We start from the raw sequence: 19044 nt of genomic DNA on the forward strand, positions 1-19044 counted from the left end.
GTATGGGCTTATTATTCACAGAATTTTATCTATGTCACGCCCACAAGCCGACAACACAAGTCAGGGACATGGAAACGACCACAAACTAAGTCCGGCCAAAAGTGCTTGTCTAATAGCTACGGTTGGAGGACGTCCAAAAATGAGCTCGTCCAAAAATCCAGCCGAGGTACGTATTTCGCAGCATTTTTGGGATTCTTAAAAATCCTAAGTTGTAGCTCGGCCAAAGGAGGTCTTACAAATGAGTCCGGCCAAAAGAGCTCATCTAATAGCTATGGTTGGAGGATGTCCAAATAATGAGCTCATCCAAAAATCAGCCGAGCTTCATATTTTGCAGTGTTTTTAGGATTCTTAGAAATCCTAAGTTGTAGCTCGGCCAAAAGAGCTCGTCTAATAGCTATATTTGGAGGATGCCCAAATAATGAGCTCGTCCAAAAACCAGCCGAGCTTCGTATTTCGCAGTGTTTTTGGGATTCTTAAAAACCCTAAGTTGTAGCTCGGCCAAAGGAGCTCGTACAAACGAGTCCGGCTAAAAGAGCTCGTCTAATAGCTATGGTTGGAGGATGTCCAAATAATGAGCTCTTCCAAAAACCAGTCGAGCTTCATATTTTACGGCGTTTTTAGGATTCTTAAAAATCCTAAGTTGTAGCTCGGCCAAAGGAGCTTGTACAAACGAGTCCGGCCAAAAGAGCTCGTCTAATAGCTATGGTTGGAGGATGTCCAAATAATGAGCTCGTCTAAAAACCAGCCGAGGTTCGCATTTCGGAGCGTTTTTGGGATTCTTAAAAATCCTAAGTTGTAGCTCTGCCAAAGGAGCTCGTACAAACGAGTCCTTCCAAAAGAGCTCATCTAATAGTTGTGGTTGGAGGATGCCCAAATAATGAGCTCGTCCAAAAACCAGCCGAGCTTCGTATTTCGCAGCGTTTTTGGGATTCTTAAAAATCCTAAGTTCGGCCAAAGGAGCTCGTACAAATGAGTCCGGCCAAAAGAACTCGTCTAATAGCTACGGTTGGAGGATGTCCAAATAATGAGCTCGTCCAAAAAAAGCCGAGCTTCGTATTTCGCAGCGATTTTGGGATTCTTAAAAATCCTACATCTTGTCAAATTTAACTTTTTCTTTGATTTTCATTGCCCAAGATCCAAATGGATCATTAAGTTAATGTTTAGAATAACAAGTAATACTCCTTTAATTTAGTAGATAAATCCTCCAAAAATCTCTCTGAATCGTAGTACATATTTATTCCTCTCTCTCTCTCTAAAATGCACTCTCTCAAAACGCATGCCTTTCCGCGACTCTTTATATCCCAAAAAAGTCTCTCTCTTCACCGTTTAATTCTCTGGAAGTATGAGTAGCGCCTGGAATTCCAAATGCATGGCTTTTGGAATTCCAAAAGCCATGTGGTCTGATTCTAATCAATATAAAATATGTCTTTGGGGTATTCATTTCACTTGCTCTATTGCCGTTCCCATTTTCCATAGAACTCTTCTTTATTTGCAATTTTGGGTTCATGGATTTCTCCATGGCCATTCCATTTTGTTGCTTCTCCATACAGGTAACTTTACTTACTAATTTCTTCTTTTTTACTGGTTTAATCTGCAATCAGGGCTTTTTGCCTCTCAATCCTCCACCTAAATAGAAAAAAGGTAATAAAAAATGAATGCATGTTGACCTCTGTAGTAAAAAAAAATAGTGCAACATTTTCTTTCATACGTGAGTAGCATTTTTATTTGGCCCTTTCAGGTTTCTTTCATGCATGAGTAGCATTTTTATTCGACCCTTTCAGGTTATTTATTTCTGATTTTGTTTCAGATTCATGATCTGTTTGGCAAAACTTTATGAATTCCTTTGTTTTTGTGCTTAAATTGGTTCTATATTTCAATTATTCATTATTTTTTGTTAAAGGTATGTCCTTACTTCTTTGGATGAATTTCTCATGCCCTCTTCTGTTGAAATTTTTTCTATGTCTTAGCCTACAACTAGTTTCATCTATAATAGAATATGCATAGGAAAATGATATGGAAACAAGGAGTACGACCGAACATCGACCTACCAAGAGAATGTGCCATGCTTGCAAAAACAAAATTAGTTTTTGTTGATTTTTCAAAACCTAAGGGTGGCTTATGTCAGTTGTGATGTTGCAGCGAGAACCCATTGGTTCCTCGGTCCCTCGCAGTACTCTATATGCAAATAATTAGGTTTAACTTTAAAGTCATGTGCATATGTGAGTACCTTAAATAATTTTTAGGAGAAATTGCCAATGGGAGATATCAAAATACGAGAATTGCCAATGGGGGGCATACTTTTGAAAAATTATTAGAGAGGGACGAAATGGGGGTTATCAAGTCTCTAAAAGGGGGTTATCGACCCTCTTTAACAATTTTTCAAAAATGTGTATCCCGTTGGCAATTCTTGTATTTTGACGTCCCCCATTGGCAATTAGGATGCTTGTTGGCCAAGTTATGGGGCTCCTTTTCTAGAAGGTTGACAAGCAATTTTTTTTAGGAGAGTTTTGCAAAAGAGGTCTTATACTTTTCTTTATATGCGAAAAGAGTTTTGTAGTTTGACCATTTATAAATAAAGTTTTCACATTATTGGACGGGAATTGCTAGCGTCCATCACAAGGCATTTCACAACTGGTATGTCGCATGTCAGACCGGCCACCCACATCGTAAATGGAGGCAAAAGCTGTTGTCTTCATTCACAAGGTTCCAGACTTCCTCTCAATCGCATTGGAGTGAGTACTTTTCTGACAGAGCAAAAGCCTGGCCCAATCTATAGGATGATCCTAACCCTCCGATCTATAGAGCGACTACTCATTATGAAAACCTATCCATTAACATTTGGATACTTGAGATCCATCGGTTCGTCGGGTCCATTGTCATCCCTAGCAACATTTATGTGATTGGATCCATGGGCCGACGATAAGTCCAGCCAAATGCGGTTGAGTACACCTTGATCAGATGATCACAGGCCGTTGATCATCTAGTGCTTTTAGGGTTCTACTAACAAAAGCTGAGCCGTTGATTTTTGAAATTCTTTATCTTTTGCATAGGACGCCAGTCCGTAAGGGACCAAGACCTAATTAGTTCACCTCATCATCTCCTACAAGATCAATGGTCACGATTGCAAGTAAATGTTCCGCATGGGATCCTAGAATTACGTGACGTTTCTCCTCTTATCTTCAAACCAATATAAAACAACATCTCGATGGATGACAATTACATATGCTTTCATTCCTATGGAAATGTGGTCCCTCCTCTTCTTCTCCCTCTCTATTTGCATTTTCCTTAGATTCCTCACCCTCACCATAACCAACCAAAAACAGAGAAAGCTCCCACCTGGTCCTCCAACTCTCCCCTTTCTAGGCTACCTCCTATGGCTAGGCAGATCCCTCTTCAACATAGAGCCCGTTCTCCGGCAGCTTCGGTCCAAATACGGCCCCATCATCACCTTCCACATCGGTCCTCGTCCGACTATCTTCGTCTTTGACCACTCTCTTACCCACCAAATCCTCATCCAAAAGGGCGCCACATTTGCTGACCGACCCCCGGCAACTGAGGCCGGACGCATCATCAACTCCAACCAACACAGCATTAGTTCTGCACCCTACGGTCCTCTATGGCGCCTCCTTCGTCGAAACCTCATGTCCGAACTTCTCAACTCTTCTCGTGTTAAATCTTACGCCCGCGGCCGCGAATGGGTCCTCAATCTTTTGATAAAAAGATTTAGATATGAATCTGAATCTAGTGATGGGACGGTTCCCGTCCTCGAGGGCTTTCAATATGCCATGTTTTGCTTGCTCTTACTTATGTGTTTTGGTCAGAAACTCGAGGAAGATTTGGTCAAAAAAATCGAATCCATAAAACAACGATCGCTCTTGGGTTTCGTGAGATGCAATGTTTTTGCTTTCTTTCCCAAGATTGGGAAAATCATTTTCCGCAAGCGGTGGAACCAGCTACTAGACCTTCGCCGAGAACAAGATGAGCTTCTCGGTCCACTTATCAAAGCCCGTAGAGAATATCAAAAGAAACAACTGCTGGACGGCAACGACGAAGACTTCTTCTTGTTCTCATACGTTGATTCCCTTTTGAGTCTAGATCTCCCGGACGAAGGGGGAAGGAAGCTCACGGAAGGGGAGATCAGCACACTCTGTTCCGAGTTTCTAAATGCGGGGACAGACACAACATCCACAGCGTTGCAATGGATTAATGCCAATCTGGTGAAGAGCCAGGAGATACAATCCAAACTGTTCGAAGAGATGAAAGGGGTTGTGAAAGAAGAAGACTCCATCAAAGAAGAGGATTTACAGAAGATGCCGTATTTGAAAGCGGTGATCATGGAGGGGCTACGAAGACACCCGCCGGCGCACTTTGTGCTGCCTCATTCCGTGACAGAATAGGTGTCTATAGAAGGGTATGTGATACCAAAAGAGGCAACTTTGAATTTTACTGTGGCAGAGATGGGTCTGGATGGGAAGGTGTGGAAGGATCCGATGGAGTTTAGGCCGGAGAGGTTCTTGGAGGGGGAAGAGGTCGATATTACGGGGAGTAGGGAGATAAAAATGATGCCTTTTGGGATTGGGAGGAGGATTTGCCCAGGGATGGGTCTTGCCATACTTCATCTAGAATACTTCGTGGCAAATTTGGTGAGGGAATTCGAGTGGAAGAAGGCCAATGAGGAAGAGATTGATATGTCGGAGAAGCTAGCGTTTAACGTAGTCATGAAGAACCCACTTAGAGCAGCCATTGTTCCAAGGAGAAAGTAGAGAAGGCGTGCTGATATCATTTCTTTATCTTTGTAAAAAGCGTATCAATAATTGATGAATATGATGTGTGACATCAAGTAAAATAAAACTGAAATAGAGTTGAGATGTCAAACTTGTTATTTACATAGAATACTTTAGCATCAGTTTGTCACGCCGGACGCACGGTTCTTGCCGGCCAATTTCACATTTATATTCATGGGGCTAAAAAAGGGATACTGATATTTGCACTACAATGTTTTGATAATGAAATAAGCTCTCCTTGTTGTTTCCTTTTTAATTGCCCGGTGAGACGTTTTAGGGAATTGTAATAGCTTTTGACTACAGGTTAAATAATAAAAGACGAAAAGTGAGCATGTCTCACTACCGAAACATGGGTCAATTTTTTGGAAATCTAACCCGAAAATAATAACCTTAGCCACGTTTAGAAATCATGGGTGTTGACTTGGGTTGGGTTTCGTGTTGACAAACCTGTAGGGATAATTATTTTTTTGAAATGGTGTTACATAGAGCCAACCATGACCAAGGTAGTCATGGGGCCTGCATAAGAAGAAACTGTGCAGTAAAGCCCCTAGGGGAAAGAATGTCGAAAAGCTCTAACTCCGGTCTGACCAAGCAAGAGGATCTACCTCTTCATTTGCCGACCTCCTAACATGATGATAGTGAACCAAATGCCCCTCAACCTGATCTAGGATCTCATCAAAGAGCTAGGAAAATCTCCACAGGTGAGGAGACCAGCCTTCCATCCACTTGACGACGTTCAGGGAATGTCATTCCACAATAAGGTTATCCATTTCACTTTCTGACTTTTGTCTAATTCCTTGAAGGAAGGCCCTCACTTCCACTTGGTTGGAATCTTTAATTCCTATAGGTCCTGAGTAGGCCCCTCTCATCTCTTAGGAGACCTCCTATACCCGAGGACCCCAGGTTTCCGAATCTAGATCCATCAAAATATAACTTCAACCACACAAGGGGATCCATCTAGGAGCAACAACCTCTCCGCTATCCCTGCTATTGCAAATCTCTTTCCATCACCTTCTTATGTCAGAGGCCGAATAAAAGGAGAAATTCTAGAGACCTTTGCCCAAGAAACCACTAAAGAAATTATTCTAGAGAATGAGAATGCTGCACTTTTGACCACATTCTTAAACGTTTGTGTGTTTCTCTCTTTCAAAAGGACCCAAGTGGAAGCTAATAGTGCCAGGTTCCATAAAGTCTTACCTTTCTAGGCGAAGTATAAAAAGACCAGCAACCCAAAAGATCAAACATATGAGATGGAAAGACCCATGAGATCCTGAAGAGGGCTAGAAATGATCATGGCTAATAATGCCAGGATCCATAAAGTCTTACCCTTCTGGGCGAGATGATCGCGATCGGAGCTAGAGGCTGAAATGGAAGGATCATGGCTTTGGGTCGGGGCTGCAAGGTATTCTTCACGCAGTATCGGCGGCTCTTCCTCCATTGGCCTCTACACCTCCTGCTCCATTATCCTTTCTTGAAGCTGGGTTACCACGTCTGTTCGTCGATCGAGCTGGACCAGCTGGACCATTCTCCGAGTCAGAGGATTGAAAACATTACACTGACTGCTGTTAGCTGCTCTTGGTTCCCCACACTCAGCACCTCTAGTGCGGGGGTGGGGTTTGTGGTGCGTTGAGTACTCCTTCTGGTTGTCATGGTGTTCGATTCTTTACTTCACACTTAGCTCCTTTTACATATGAGGACACAATCAGGCCCTATAGTAGGCGCCAATCTATTGCGGCTCAAATCTGGTCGAGTGTATAAGCGGGTCTCTCCTACCCCAGCTCTGGCAAGGAGGAGGTCGACGGAATGATTATGAGGAATGGCCTGCACCCACAGGCATAGGTTAAAGACACCTGGAGTTTGAACTCTGGGGGATCTCTTTGTCACCATCAAGGCAAAAGATAGAGCTAAATGCAAAGAAAAGAGGCTTTGGATTGTTGATGGGGCGTACCCCTGAACTAGAGTGGAGGCTTACCCTTTATAGGTGGATGTTTCGTGACTTGCAGTGCGACGATGATATGTTGTCGGGGAAATCTTTGATATTGGCGTCGGCGTCGGTGTTGCAAGATCGTCTGGGTATCAAGCGACAATGGTGTGGCCTGTGACAGGATGCAACTGGGCAATGGCATGATTAACAATGATGTGGAATGGGGCCCATTGAGCAGTCCATTGGGCATAGGAGCGGCGTGTGGCTTACATCGTGTAGTCTTCGCATGCCGTGGAGGATAGATCGCCATGTGAAGGGCATGTTCCGCGGTGCTATGTGGTTGCATTCGACGGAGCATGCTCGATGGCCTACATCATGTGCTACCACATGATTGGGGTCTTATTTACCCCCAACAGTTACCAACCAAATTTCTCCAAATTTGATAGGTTATTGATCTAAGTAAAGCTCACTTACAGTAAATGAAATTTCAGGACAAAGAAGGCACAAAGCATTATGTAAGCCCAATGGTTCCCACCTTGGCATTCCCATCTTCTTTTGATGATTCCAATACACAAGTGATTTTATATCACTAATGTGTTTGAATGTCTAAGTTGTAGATCATGATTATGTTAAGACAAGATTGCTTGGATTGAGGCCAAGAAGCACTCATTTGACCACATTCGGAAGGCCAAAGTCGTCGGAAATCCAAGACTCTAGAAGACTTGAAGCATTGCAAGTGAAGACCATTTTAAGTCTTTTTTAGTTTATATTGATCCAATCCTAGCTTAAGTTTAAGAGGCATAAATAAGTATCCACACACCCTAAGTGCTTAAGTGGTTGTCCTTGTGGTGTTCCAACAATTTGGAACCCTCATAACAATCCCACTTGGTGAAGATTTGGAAGCCCAAAACAAATAAGAAATAATAATTGAAAATCTGCTGGAAATAGGCTTCTCGGAACTCCGAGAGAATTTCTCGGAGCTCCGAGATTTGGTTCAGTAACATTTTCCATCTTCTGTTTCAATCCCCGGAACTCCGAGAATACTATAACGGGAAAAAATATATGCGTTGGGGAACTTTGCCAGAATTACGACTATGCCCCCAAATGGTCATATTTGGGTTTTTCTATATATATGGGTATTCTAAACTTACCAAAGAGGGATCCTAACACTCAAAAACTCTATTTGAACATCCTAAGAGTGAATCAAGCTTCTTTATACCTCTCTTCCTCTAGAATTAGGATTTAGATCATTAGGCTCAAATTTGTACATCTTCTACAAACCTTGTAAACCCTTGTGAGGGATTTTTTGTTCTTTCTTTCTTATTCAAACGATTGTATTCGGGAGAGTGTTCGGAGAAGCGAAGCCCACTCTCCGTGGTGAGGATTGCCACCAAGGTTAAAGGCAATTGGAATTGTAATTGGCACCGATCTTCGCCGAAGTTAAGAAGATCAACATAGTGAAGCCATCAACGGATTTGGTTGGTGGAGTAGAGTAGGCCTCGCATTTTGAGGACCGAACCACTTTTAATCTCGGGTGCACTCTCTCTTATCTATTGCTTTACATTTGCATTGCACTTAAGATTTAACTTGTATGCTTAATTGCCTTTTTGATCTCCTAAATCTTCAAAATTGTGTTAGAATTTTCAAAAGCTTAAAACTTGTTAGAAACCTAATTTTTCCTCCTCATAAGTTGCCATTAGAATAGTACTCGGGCCTACCCTTGGAATTTCACTTGGTATCAGAGCCTTAGCTCTTAAAAGATTTTATTTTCTTAAAATCTTTGGTAAATTTTTTTAAAAATTTTAACAAGGGAAAGATCATAAGATCATTGGCAACTCTCTAATTGTGAAATGGCAAACATAAATAGAACCGGACTTCTAGAAGGCCATTCTACAACTAGACCTCCTTTCTTTGATGGGTCCAACTATGGACATTGAAAGATCATAGGATCCTTAGCACTCAAGGTGAAAGCGGACTCATCTTCCTCAAGTGAGGCGGATAGTGATGAAGAAGAAGCTTTAAAAAAATTTAAAAGCTTAAGGAGAAAGAAGCACAAAAAGGACAAAAAGAAGAAGAAAGAAGAAAGTGAAGTAGAAGGAGGAATAAGATGCTATAATTGTAAGAAGACGGGACACAAAAGACCGGAGTCCCCTCTTCTCAACTCATCTTCCTCGAAGTACAAGGGAAAGAAGAAGGATTGAAAGAAGAACAAGGGTCTTGTAGCCGCTTGGGATGCTTCTAGCACTTCGGAAAAAGCTCAAGTGAAGGGGAAGCTAATAAGGATGATCTTTGCTTCATGGTACTCACCCATGAAGATGAGGTAAATTCTAACCCCTCTTGCAATTCATCAAGTAGTGATAGTGGAAACATATCTTATGATGAATTGTGCATTACCTTGCATTCTCAAATTTCCAAAAATAAAGTTCTTAAAAAATCTAATTCAAAATTAGAAAATGAACTTGATGTTTTGAAAAATGAATCTTCTTTTTCCAAATCTCAAGCTAAAGTAAAAATTAAAAATTTTAAACTTGAAACCCTTAAGGGTAGTTGTAAAACTCCAAAATGTGGCAAGCTCTTCCAAATCTTATGAAGATGACTCTAATGATTTTTTAAATCAAATAACACATCTTCATAATGAAAATGAAAGGTTAAGATTATGTCTCCATGGATTCCTAAATGGTGATAAAATTATTGACATAATCTTGAAAAAGGGTAGTCATAGACCCAATCATGTATTTTATGATAAGACTAGTCTATCTAACCCTCATGTTAGATACCATTATTGTGAAATCAATTGTCACTACCAATTCCAATGTGCATCTAAGATTAAGGATTGTGGTGGAACTAAGAAAGCTTGGGTTCCTAAAGCCCCCATATGATTCTCTTCATATGTGTTTAGATTAGGAGCTTGCACTTAAAATTGAATATCTTTGTATGGTTGTTTAAAATATCCCCTCTTGTATTGAATAAAAACTTTAAATAAGGGGAGTTCTATGTTTGTTTTTTTCCTTGAAAAAGGGGGAGCTTAAAATTGAAAATTTTATCCCTTTGATTTTCTTATACCTCATCTTTTTTATTGATGCCAAAGGGGGAGAAAAATCTTGTGTAAGGAAATATATGTATACTTTTATTGAAAAATCTCTTTTGCTTGTCATCATAAAAAAGGGGGAGATTGTAAGCCCAATGGTTCCCACTTTGGCATTCCCATCTTCTTTTGATGATTCCAATACACAAGTTATTTTATATCACTAATGTGTTTGAATGTCTAAGTTGTAGATCATGATTGTGTTAAGACAAGATTGCTTGGATTGAGGCCAAGAAGCACTCATTTGACCACATTCGGAAGGCCAAAGTCGTCGGAAATCCAAGACTCTAGAAGACTTGAAGCATTGCAAGTGAAGACCATTTTAAGTCTTTTTTAGTTTGTATTGATCCAATCCTAGCTTAAGTTTAAGAGGCATAAATAAGTATCCACACACCCTAAATGCTTAAGTGGTTGTCCTTGTGGTGTTCCAACAATTTGGAACCCTCATAACAATCCCACTTGGTGAAGATTTGGAAGCCCAAAATAAATTAGAAACAAAAATTGAAAATCTGCTAGAAATAGGCTTCTCGAAACTCCGAGATAATTCTCGGAGCTCCGAGATTTGGTCCAGGAACATTTTCCATCTTCTGTTTCAATTCCCAAAACTCCGAGAGAAATTCTCGGAAATCCGAGAACACTATAACGGGAAAAAATATATGCGTTGGGGAACTTTGCCAGAATTACGACTATGCCCCCAAACGGTCATATTTGGGTTTTTCTATATATATGGGTATTCTAAATTTCCCAAAGAGGGATCCTAACACTCAAAAACTCTATTTGAACATCCTAAGAGTGACTCAAGCTTGTTTTATGCCTCTCATCCTCTAGAATTAGGATTTGGATAATTAGGCTCACATTTGTACATCTTCTACAAACCTTGTAAACCCTTGTGAGGGATTTTTTGTTCTTTCTTTCTTATTCAAACGATTGTATTCGGGCGAGTGTTCGGAGAAGCGAAGCCCACTCTCCGTGGTGAGGATTGCCACCAAGGTTATAGGCAATTGGAATTGTAATTGGCACCGATCTTCGCCGAAGTTAAGAAGATCAATATAGTGAAGCCATCAACGGGTTTGGTTGGTGGAGTAGAGTAGGCCTCGCGTTTTGAGGACCGAACCACTTCAAATCTCGGGTGCACTCTCTCTTATCTCTTGCTTTACATTTGCATTGCACTTAGGATTTAACTTATATGCTTACATCGACGGAGTATGCTCGATGACCTACATCATGTGTTACCACATGATTGGGATCTTATTTACCCCCAACAGTTACCAACCAAATTTCTCCAAATTTGATAGGTTATTGATCTAAGTAAAAGCTCACTTACAGTAAATGAAATTTCAGGACAAAGAAGGCACAAAGCATTAGGACCTTAATTACCTTAATTTTAGCTCCAAACTAATTTGAAAAAAATTTGAAAAAGGAATTAGCAAAGAAATCCATAAAAAAATTTATTTCAGGTTATTCTTACATAGAATTGTTGGAAATTGCCAAATTTGTAAATTTCTAAACTTAATAGAATCCTTGGAAAGCAAGGATTGCTATGTTTAGACTTACTAAATTTGAGTGTGGCCTTGCATGTTTAGCAACCTTTTATGTACGTAAGGTAATATCTTGTATTTGGAAATGTTTGGCAAGGGAAAGGTGACTTAAATATCACTTTCTATTTTGATTAAAGTGACCAAACAAATTGGACATTAGAATAGAAGTTCTATAGGAGCTTTGCCTATAAAAGGAGACCCTTGGTACCTCTTTTTACACTCCTACAAACTTAAGAGCAATAATGAGACTGAGAGTTTTGCTTAAAGTAAGGTTTCCCATAGACTGAGTGGTGTGCAAAGGAAGAGAAGAGCAAAGGGGCGTTTCTGGCCTTTCGTCGAACTCGGAGAGACCACGAGAGAGGGAGGCGGCTCACAGGCCATTCCCCTCTCGCGGGATCGGGTCCCACAAAAGGGTTCTACGCTTTGGCCCATGAAAGGAGAAGCTTGATCATTGTAATTGGCTCATTGATCCGGCCATTTGAAGGAGGATCGAGATAGTGGAACTCGCGCGTGGACGTGAAGAGTAGAGTAGGTCTTGTTATAGACAGAATCACTATAAATCTAGTGTACATTGTCTCTTTCTCTCTTCTCTCCTTTGTGCAAGATTGTGGTAATATCTTTTACTTATTCATTTATAAATTAACAAGGGCTAGTTGCACTTTTAATTTCTAGGGCTTAATCAAAGTACAAATTGTAGAGATTTTTAATTAGACCCAATTCACCCCCCTCTTGGTTTGCCTTTGGGATTTCACTTGGTATCAGAACGAAGGCTCTTATATAGATTTTTGATCCAAAAATCTACAAGAGAAAGATCCATGGCAACCAACCTTCTTTTGTTAAGTCCCTCCGGGTACGCCGAAGGTCAATCTTCAAATAGACCCCCATACTTTAATGGACTAAACTATGGATATTGGAAAATTAGAATGTCTTTTTATCTTAAATCCATAGACTTTGATATGTGGGAACTAATTGAAGAATGATATATTGAACCTACCACGGAGAGGAAGAATCGGAGTGCCGCGGATAAAAAGACGGCTTCATTGAATGCTAAGGGAGTGACACAACTATTTTCTGCACTATCTCCCGAAGAATTCAATAGAGTCTCAAATTGTAAGACGGCCAGAGAAATTTGGACCACACTTGAGACAACCCATGAAGGGACAACTCAAGTTAAGAAATCCAAAGTCAATATATTAATTAGTGACTTTGAATCTTTTGAAATGTATGAAAATGAGTCTATTTCCTATATGTTTACTCGTTTCACTAACAATGTTAATGAGTTGAGTGCATTACGAAAGACTTATATAAATTATGAGTTGGTTCAAAGGCTTCTTTGATGCTTCCCGGATAATTGGGATCCAATCATTACTGCGATCGAACAATCTAAAGATTTGGATACCCTTAGACTTGATGACCTAATGGGAAACCTTATTACCCATGAGATAAAAATGAAGAAGAGGGAAGAAAAAAGAAAAAGCAAGAAGGAAGAAACAAGGAAGAAAGGAGTGGCCTTCAAGGCAAAGTTAGATAGTGAGGAAGATGAGAGTGACCAAGAGTCAAGTCTTGAGGCTTTGACTAAAGAATTGGATCTCCTTACCAAAAAGATGAACAAGCTTGAGAGATTGAACCGGAAGAATAGATATGCAAGAAGAAGTAACTCACCAAGTAGAGAAGAAGATGATTCCGTCCAATGCTATGAATGTGGGAAAGCCGGACACACTCGCCCGGAGTGCCCTTATCTTAAGAAGGACAAGGCTAGAAGAAAAAGGAAAGAGGACAAGAAAAAGAAGAGCTTTTGTGCAAATTTGAATGGCTTGAGTGACTCATCCAAAAGCAACTCAAGTGAGGATGAAAAGTCCAACTTTGTATCCTACATGGCAAGCGATCAGTCCCAACTCAATATAAATCAAATTATAGAAAAGCCTACCATGGAAGAATTAATTGAAGTTTGTGAAGAAGCTAAAGAAGCTTTGTTTCGTGAAGTTTCCAAAAGTCAAAAATTCAAAAAGTCTCTTGAAAAGATAACCAAAGACTTTGAAAACTTGAAAAATGAACTTGATTTGAAAATCTCCTCAAATGATAAATTAATTATGGAAAACAATTTATTGAGTGGAAAATGTGAAAATCTTATTTGTAAATTTAATTATTTGAAGGAAGAAAATGAAAAGCTTTGCAATGATATTGACAAGTTATGTTTGGAGAGTAAGAGCCTAAAATGTGATTATGATAAGCATATTCTCAAATATTCTTCTGGCAAGAACAAACTTGATGAGATCTTAGAATGTAAAATTTCTTTTGGAAAGAGTGGTCTCAGTTACCAAAATTCCCAAAAGAAAGTTGCTTACAAAAATAAGTTTGTCAAGTCCAAAGCTTCAACACTAGCTATTCTCATGTTCATACTCATGCTAGCACAAGCATTTTCATTCCAACATGTCATTATTGTGGATTACTTTGACATTACAACTATGCATGTAGATTTAGAAGATCATCTCACCATGTTTGGGTGAGAAAAGACAAGTCTTGTGAAACTAATATAGATGGATCCAAAAAGGTTTGGGTGAAAATCCGATGTAGGGGGGTCCCAAGTTATACTAGAATGACAACACAATGAGGAGGGAGAATATGGTTGTTTTAAGAAATAGAATCTACCAATTTAAAACCTTTTAAACCGATTTTACGATTAAGAGATCAAGAATCAATATTCAAGCATACAAGTTAAATCTAATGGTGCAATGCAAATAAGAGAGCAAAGAGATAGAAAGAGTGCACCCGAGATTTAAAGTGGTTCGGTCCTCAAATCCGAGGCCTACTCCACTCCACCAACCAAACCCGTTGATGGCTTCACTATTTGATCTTCTTAACCTTGGCGAAGATCGAATGCCAATTACAATAGCTTTAACTTTGGTGGCTATCCTCACCCCAATAGCTTTAACCTCGGTGGCTATCCTCACCCCAATAGCTTTAACCTCGGTGGCTATCCTCACCACGGAGAATAGGCTACGCTTCTCCGAATACTCGCCCGAATACAACACTCGAAGGTTTGAAAGAAAGAAATGAAAAATCCCTCACAAGGGTTACAAAATGGATGTACAAATTTGAGCCTATGATCCAAATCCTAAAGATGGTGATGAGAGGCACAATTGAAGTTTGATTCACTCTTGGATATTCAAATGAAGTTTTAGAGTGTTAGGATTGATGGTTTGTATGTTTAGAAAACCCATATTTATAGGAAAACCAAAATATGACCGTTCAATGGCATTGAGGTAATTCCAGCAAAATTCCAAACGGCTCTTTTTCAGACCGTTGGAGTGTTCTCGGAGTTCCGAGAATAATTCTCGGAGTTCCGAGAATAAATCTCGGAGTTCCGAGAATACACACAGAAGTTGGAAAATGATCTACTGGACCATTTCTCGGAGTTCCGAGAATAATTCTCGGAGTTTCGAGAAAAACTCTCGGAGTTCCGAGAAGCCTATGCAGAGCAGATTTTCAATTCTGTTTTGGGCTTCCAATTCTCAGCCATGATGGGATTGCTATGAGGGTTCCAAGGTGTTGGAACTCCACAAATACAATCACTTGTTTATTTAGGGTGTGTGAGATTAACTTAATTATGCCTCTAAAAGCCTAATCTAGGTTTGGATCAAATACATTCTAAAAGACAAAAAATGGTCTTCAATATGAATTTCTTCATGTCTTCAAGTCTTCATGACTTCTTGCTTGATGACTTTGGCCTTCCAATTGGTGGTCCAATGTGAGCTTCTTGGCCTTCAATCCAAACAACCTTGATCTTACTTTATCATAATCTACAACTTAGACATTCAAACACATTAGTGATAAAAGATCACTTGTGTATTGGAATCATCAAAACAAGATGGGAATGCCAAGGTGAAAACCATTGGGCTTACAGGTACTGATTGAGATATTATAAATAACCACAAGTGGTCGCATGTAGTCACGGGTCGAACTCAGGGAAGAGAAATCTTATTTGTGAATCCTATTCATATCACTTAAAATATAAACTATGATATATGTTGCCTGGCATTTACTTAGGATTTCTGTGGACGTACCTCGGAGCCAACAATATCTATAAATTTGTATTCTGAATAATCTAAGAATCGAACACAAATAAGATTGCGATTTGAAAATCTTAATTTCGGCAAAATATACCAAAATTCTAATGATCTCTATTAACTACTTATCTATTCTAATTAGAAAACCAAATTCTAAGGGCTTATGTAAATTGAAAAATTACAAAAGTAATTTGGAATAGTGTAAAAACCTTAATTCAATATAAAAGAGTACTCAGGGTTAGAATTCACCATGGGTTTGGATTAGATTGATTAATTAAAACAACTCTTGAATTGGGTTGAAATTCGATTAACTAGTCAATAAGGAATAAGATCAAAGGGATGTCATTACTTATAACTAATTAATCAAATCTACTCTTCAATTTACATTAATTATATAGAACTTTATATTTATTAATCAACAATCATTCATACGAAAGGGGAAAGCCAATGACATGAATGATTGGAATTTTCCAAACACATAATCCTACACAATTTTTCAATTGAGTAGATTGATTTTATTATAAATATTTCTCCTTCCCCATGGCTTCAACTAAACCCTAAGTAATTAGGAATTAGTTATTCATGAAGAAGGGAAGAAAAATAAAAATAAAAGAGATAGATGGGAGAAGAATTGCCATATAGAACTTGAAAGAAAATGAAACAAAAGCAAATTACTTCTTCACTAACTTGAATTGAAACAAAATTACATCAAATTGAACTTAAAATAAATAGCAAAAATTAAATCGAACTTAGTCTTTCTCTCCTCCAACTTTGGCCAAATCCTCCTCTTCAAGCTTTAGTGTCACCTTGGATTGAACGGTGGATGATTGATCATTGGTTGAGAGTATAAAAGAAAAAGAACTTGAAAAAAAAGCAAGAGATAACAAGAAAACCTAAGAGAGAGAGCTTGAGAGTGGTAGATAAGTAGAGAGTTGTGTTGTAGAGAGATCTCTTCAATATATAACTTGTTTCCCTTTCTATCTTCAACACTCAAGAGAAACACCAACTTGGAAAGTGTATTGTATTTTTGGAAATCACCACCTGTAGTTTGGCAATTTTGTAACTTTGAATATTTGTTGGTAAAGGCAAACTTCCTCTGTTGATTTTTTCTCCTCCTCTTCTTGCTCTTACGTGGGAATGGTGAAATTTTTGGCAACTTGATTTATTCCTTTGTGGGTCCCACCTATATTATAATGGAATCAAGTAAAACAAATTAGCAACCACATGTGTACAAGACAAGCATGCATATAATAACAAAAAGAATGAGAGAATATCAAGTGGGTCTCACTTTTCTTGTAATAGAAATAATTGAGAAACTATTATTTTAAGCCAAACCAATACGTGGGAAGGAAGGAAATTTTGGCAACTTTCTTCACTTTGGTGGGTCCCATATATATTGTATATTATATACATTGCATGTAATTTATAAACTGCTATTTTCTAATCCAAAGACGTGATTGCTGTGTTTGGAACTTCAAGTATGTCCCATGTAAGTGCATGCATATATTTTCAATAAACTTCAAATAGAAGTTACTATTTTTCAATTCAAAATCCAAAAACGTGGGAGCCGACGAGAGGGCATGCATGATGCATGCTACTGTACGTGGGATGGAAAAGAATTCGGTGGTATATATGGGTTGATCAAAACCGCCCATTTGATAACTAGAAAGGAATAGGCAAGATGTCCTGGGTGTTTTTGGTAGTTTCCAAAAAAGATTGGTGGTGTGTTTTCAAAATCCAAAACCACACCTTACGTGGGTCCCACTTGTATAATTTTCAAAAAAAAAAAATGTTTGAGCTGCTTTGAAATGGAACCCACCTGTGCATGCAAAAAATATAGAAAAATACTATTTTGCTTTTCAAACCAAAAACGTGAGTGTTGCGTGGATTTGTAAACCAAGGTGGGTTCCACGTTTGTAGTTAAAAATTAGAAAATGGTTATGTCAATAAAAAATGTGAGAACCAAATTAGAAAGTGGTTGCCCTCTTCCTCAATTGGTATTAACACCCTTTTTGGATTTGCAGCCACCATCATTGTGGGCACAATTTGATATCGACACCCAAATTCCATAGTGTAATTCAAATTGGAAAACTAGTGGGCCCCATATAAAGTTGGGCGTACCCCACCTTCTTGTGTATGAAAAAAAAAAATTGGGCACCATGGAATGATCCCAACCATCCAAATTGTGGGCCAAATTATTTCCATGGATTGATTCAAATTGTATCATTGATGGGCGAAATTGCGAATTGGTCATAGCCCTTGAGTCATTTTCATGGGCTGATCTTAACCACTCAAAATGATGGGCTATAAAATAATCCAAACCCTTCAAATGATGGTCAACAATGGTGGTGATCCCATGGTTGTCCTCACACTTAATTTTTCCTTTCCAAATTTCATCTTTTAGCTCAATTTTCTGTGGAAATCCAGAAATATCCCTGAAACACCAAAAACAAAGGAAATATCTTAGTAGTACTGCTCTAAATATAGAAAATGCATGATTTATACACCTACAATTCACACATAAAAGTGCTCATCAGGTACCTAAAACTAAGACTTGATTATTTATCTTGTAGAGTGTGCTTAAATGAAATATATTTTTGAAAAAAACATTTAAATGCATGTGTATGCCAAACCATTTCATAATTTCATATAGAAATCATGCAACTTTGTAGCCCAAGGGTTCTTTTTCACCTATTCTCATTGTTAACCCTTGAGGACTATGTTTAGACATCCCTTAGACGCACTCATTGTATGAGTCATTAACTAAGGGGAAGTTTTAAAGGTATATATATCTCATTCTTTGTCTTATCATGTAGCACTTCATGTGTTCAACATCTACCCTTGATAAGTTTCAAATTTTGAGCCTTAACTTGCAATTTCATAGAAACTCATCCATAGGATCCTATTTCACTTGATTAATCTTTTATCCTATGTATCTTTATGCTTGACATGTGCTTTTGAAGATATACACATCTATCTCCATGATAAGTTTGTCCAAGATAAGCTATAATTGTCATATCTCTAGCTATCTTGTTTGTCAGGCCTTATCCTCAATGTTGTATCTAGGGTCAATGACAAATCCTTAGGGGGAGAGCTTTAGAGTCTCATTTCTCATGCTCATATGAACCATTATGATGTATTCAAATTACTCATTATCCCTCTAGTTGTGCTCAATAGGAAAATCATTTTATCAAAAAAAAGGGGGAGGGGGAGAAAACTACCTAATGGTTATATCTTATCCCTACCTTGTTGATGTGACAAAATTGGGAGAAGTAAGTGTAAATTGATTATGTTTAACATAGTATTCATGATATGTGTACTAACTTTGTTCATATTCATCATATCATGCTCATATGTCCATCTATGATCATATAGCATGCATATTCTATACTTATTGTGCTTTAATGTTAAACACTTGCTAAACATTCATAATATTGTCATTTAAAATATTTATTATAAGCATAGATTGAGGGGGAGCTAGATTTATATTTTTCAATCTCTAAGGGGGAGCTTCCACCTCCTAATCAATTTGGTTTGTCATCATAAAAAATGGGGTGAATGTAAGCCCAAGAGTTCAAACCTACCTATGTTTTGATGATCTACAAACTCAAATTGATTGTATGTTGCTAATGTTCTTGCTGGTGTT

At 38.6% G+C, this 19044-nt stretch overlaps 1 pseudogene; it reads left to right on the forward strand.

Annotated features, from left to right (window-relative positions):
* Nucleotides 1-3236: 3236 nt before the first annotated feature.
* LOC143883581 (cytochrome P450 89A2 pseudogene) lies at nt 3237-4903 on the forward strand (annotated as a pseudogene).
* The last annotated feature ends 14141 nt before the right edge of the window (nt 4904-19044 follow it).

Source organism: Tasmannia lanceolata, unplaced genomic scaffold (assembly GCF_043159265.1).
Source record: "Tasmannia lanceolata isolate RefF3 unplaced genomic scaffold, GAP_Taslan_0.1 ptg000008l, whole genome shotgun sequence".
Taxonomy (NCBI): domain Eukaryota; kingdom Viridiplantae; phylum Streptophyta; class Magnoliopsida; order Canellales; family Winteraceae; genus Tasmannia; species Tasmannia lanceolata.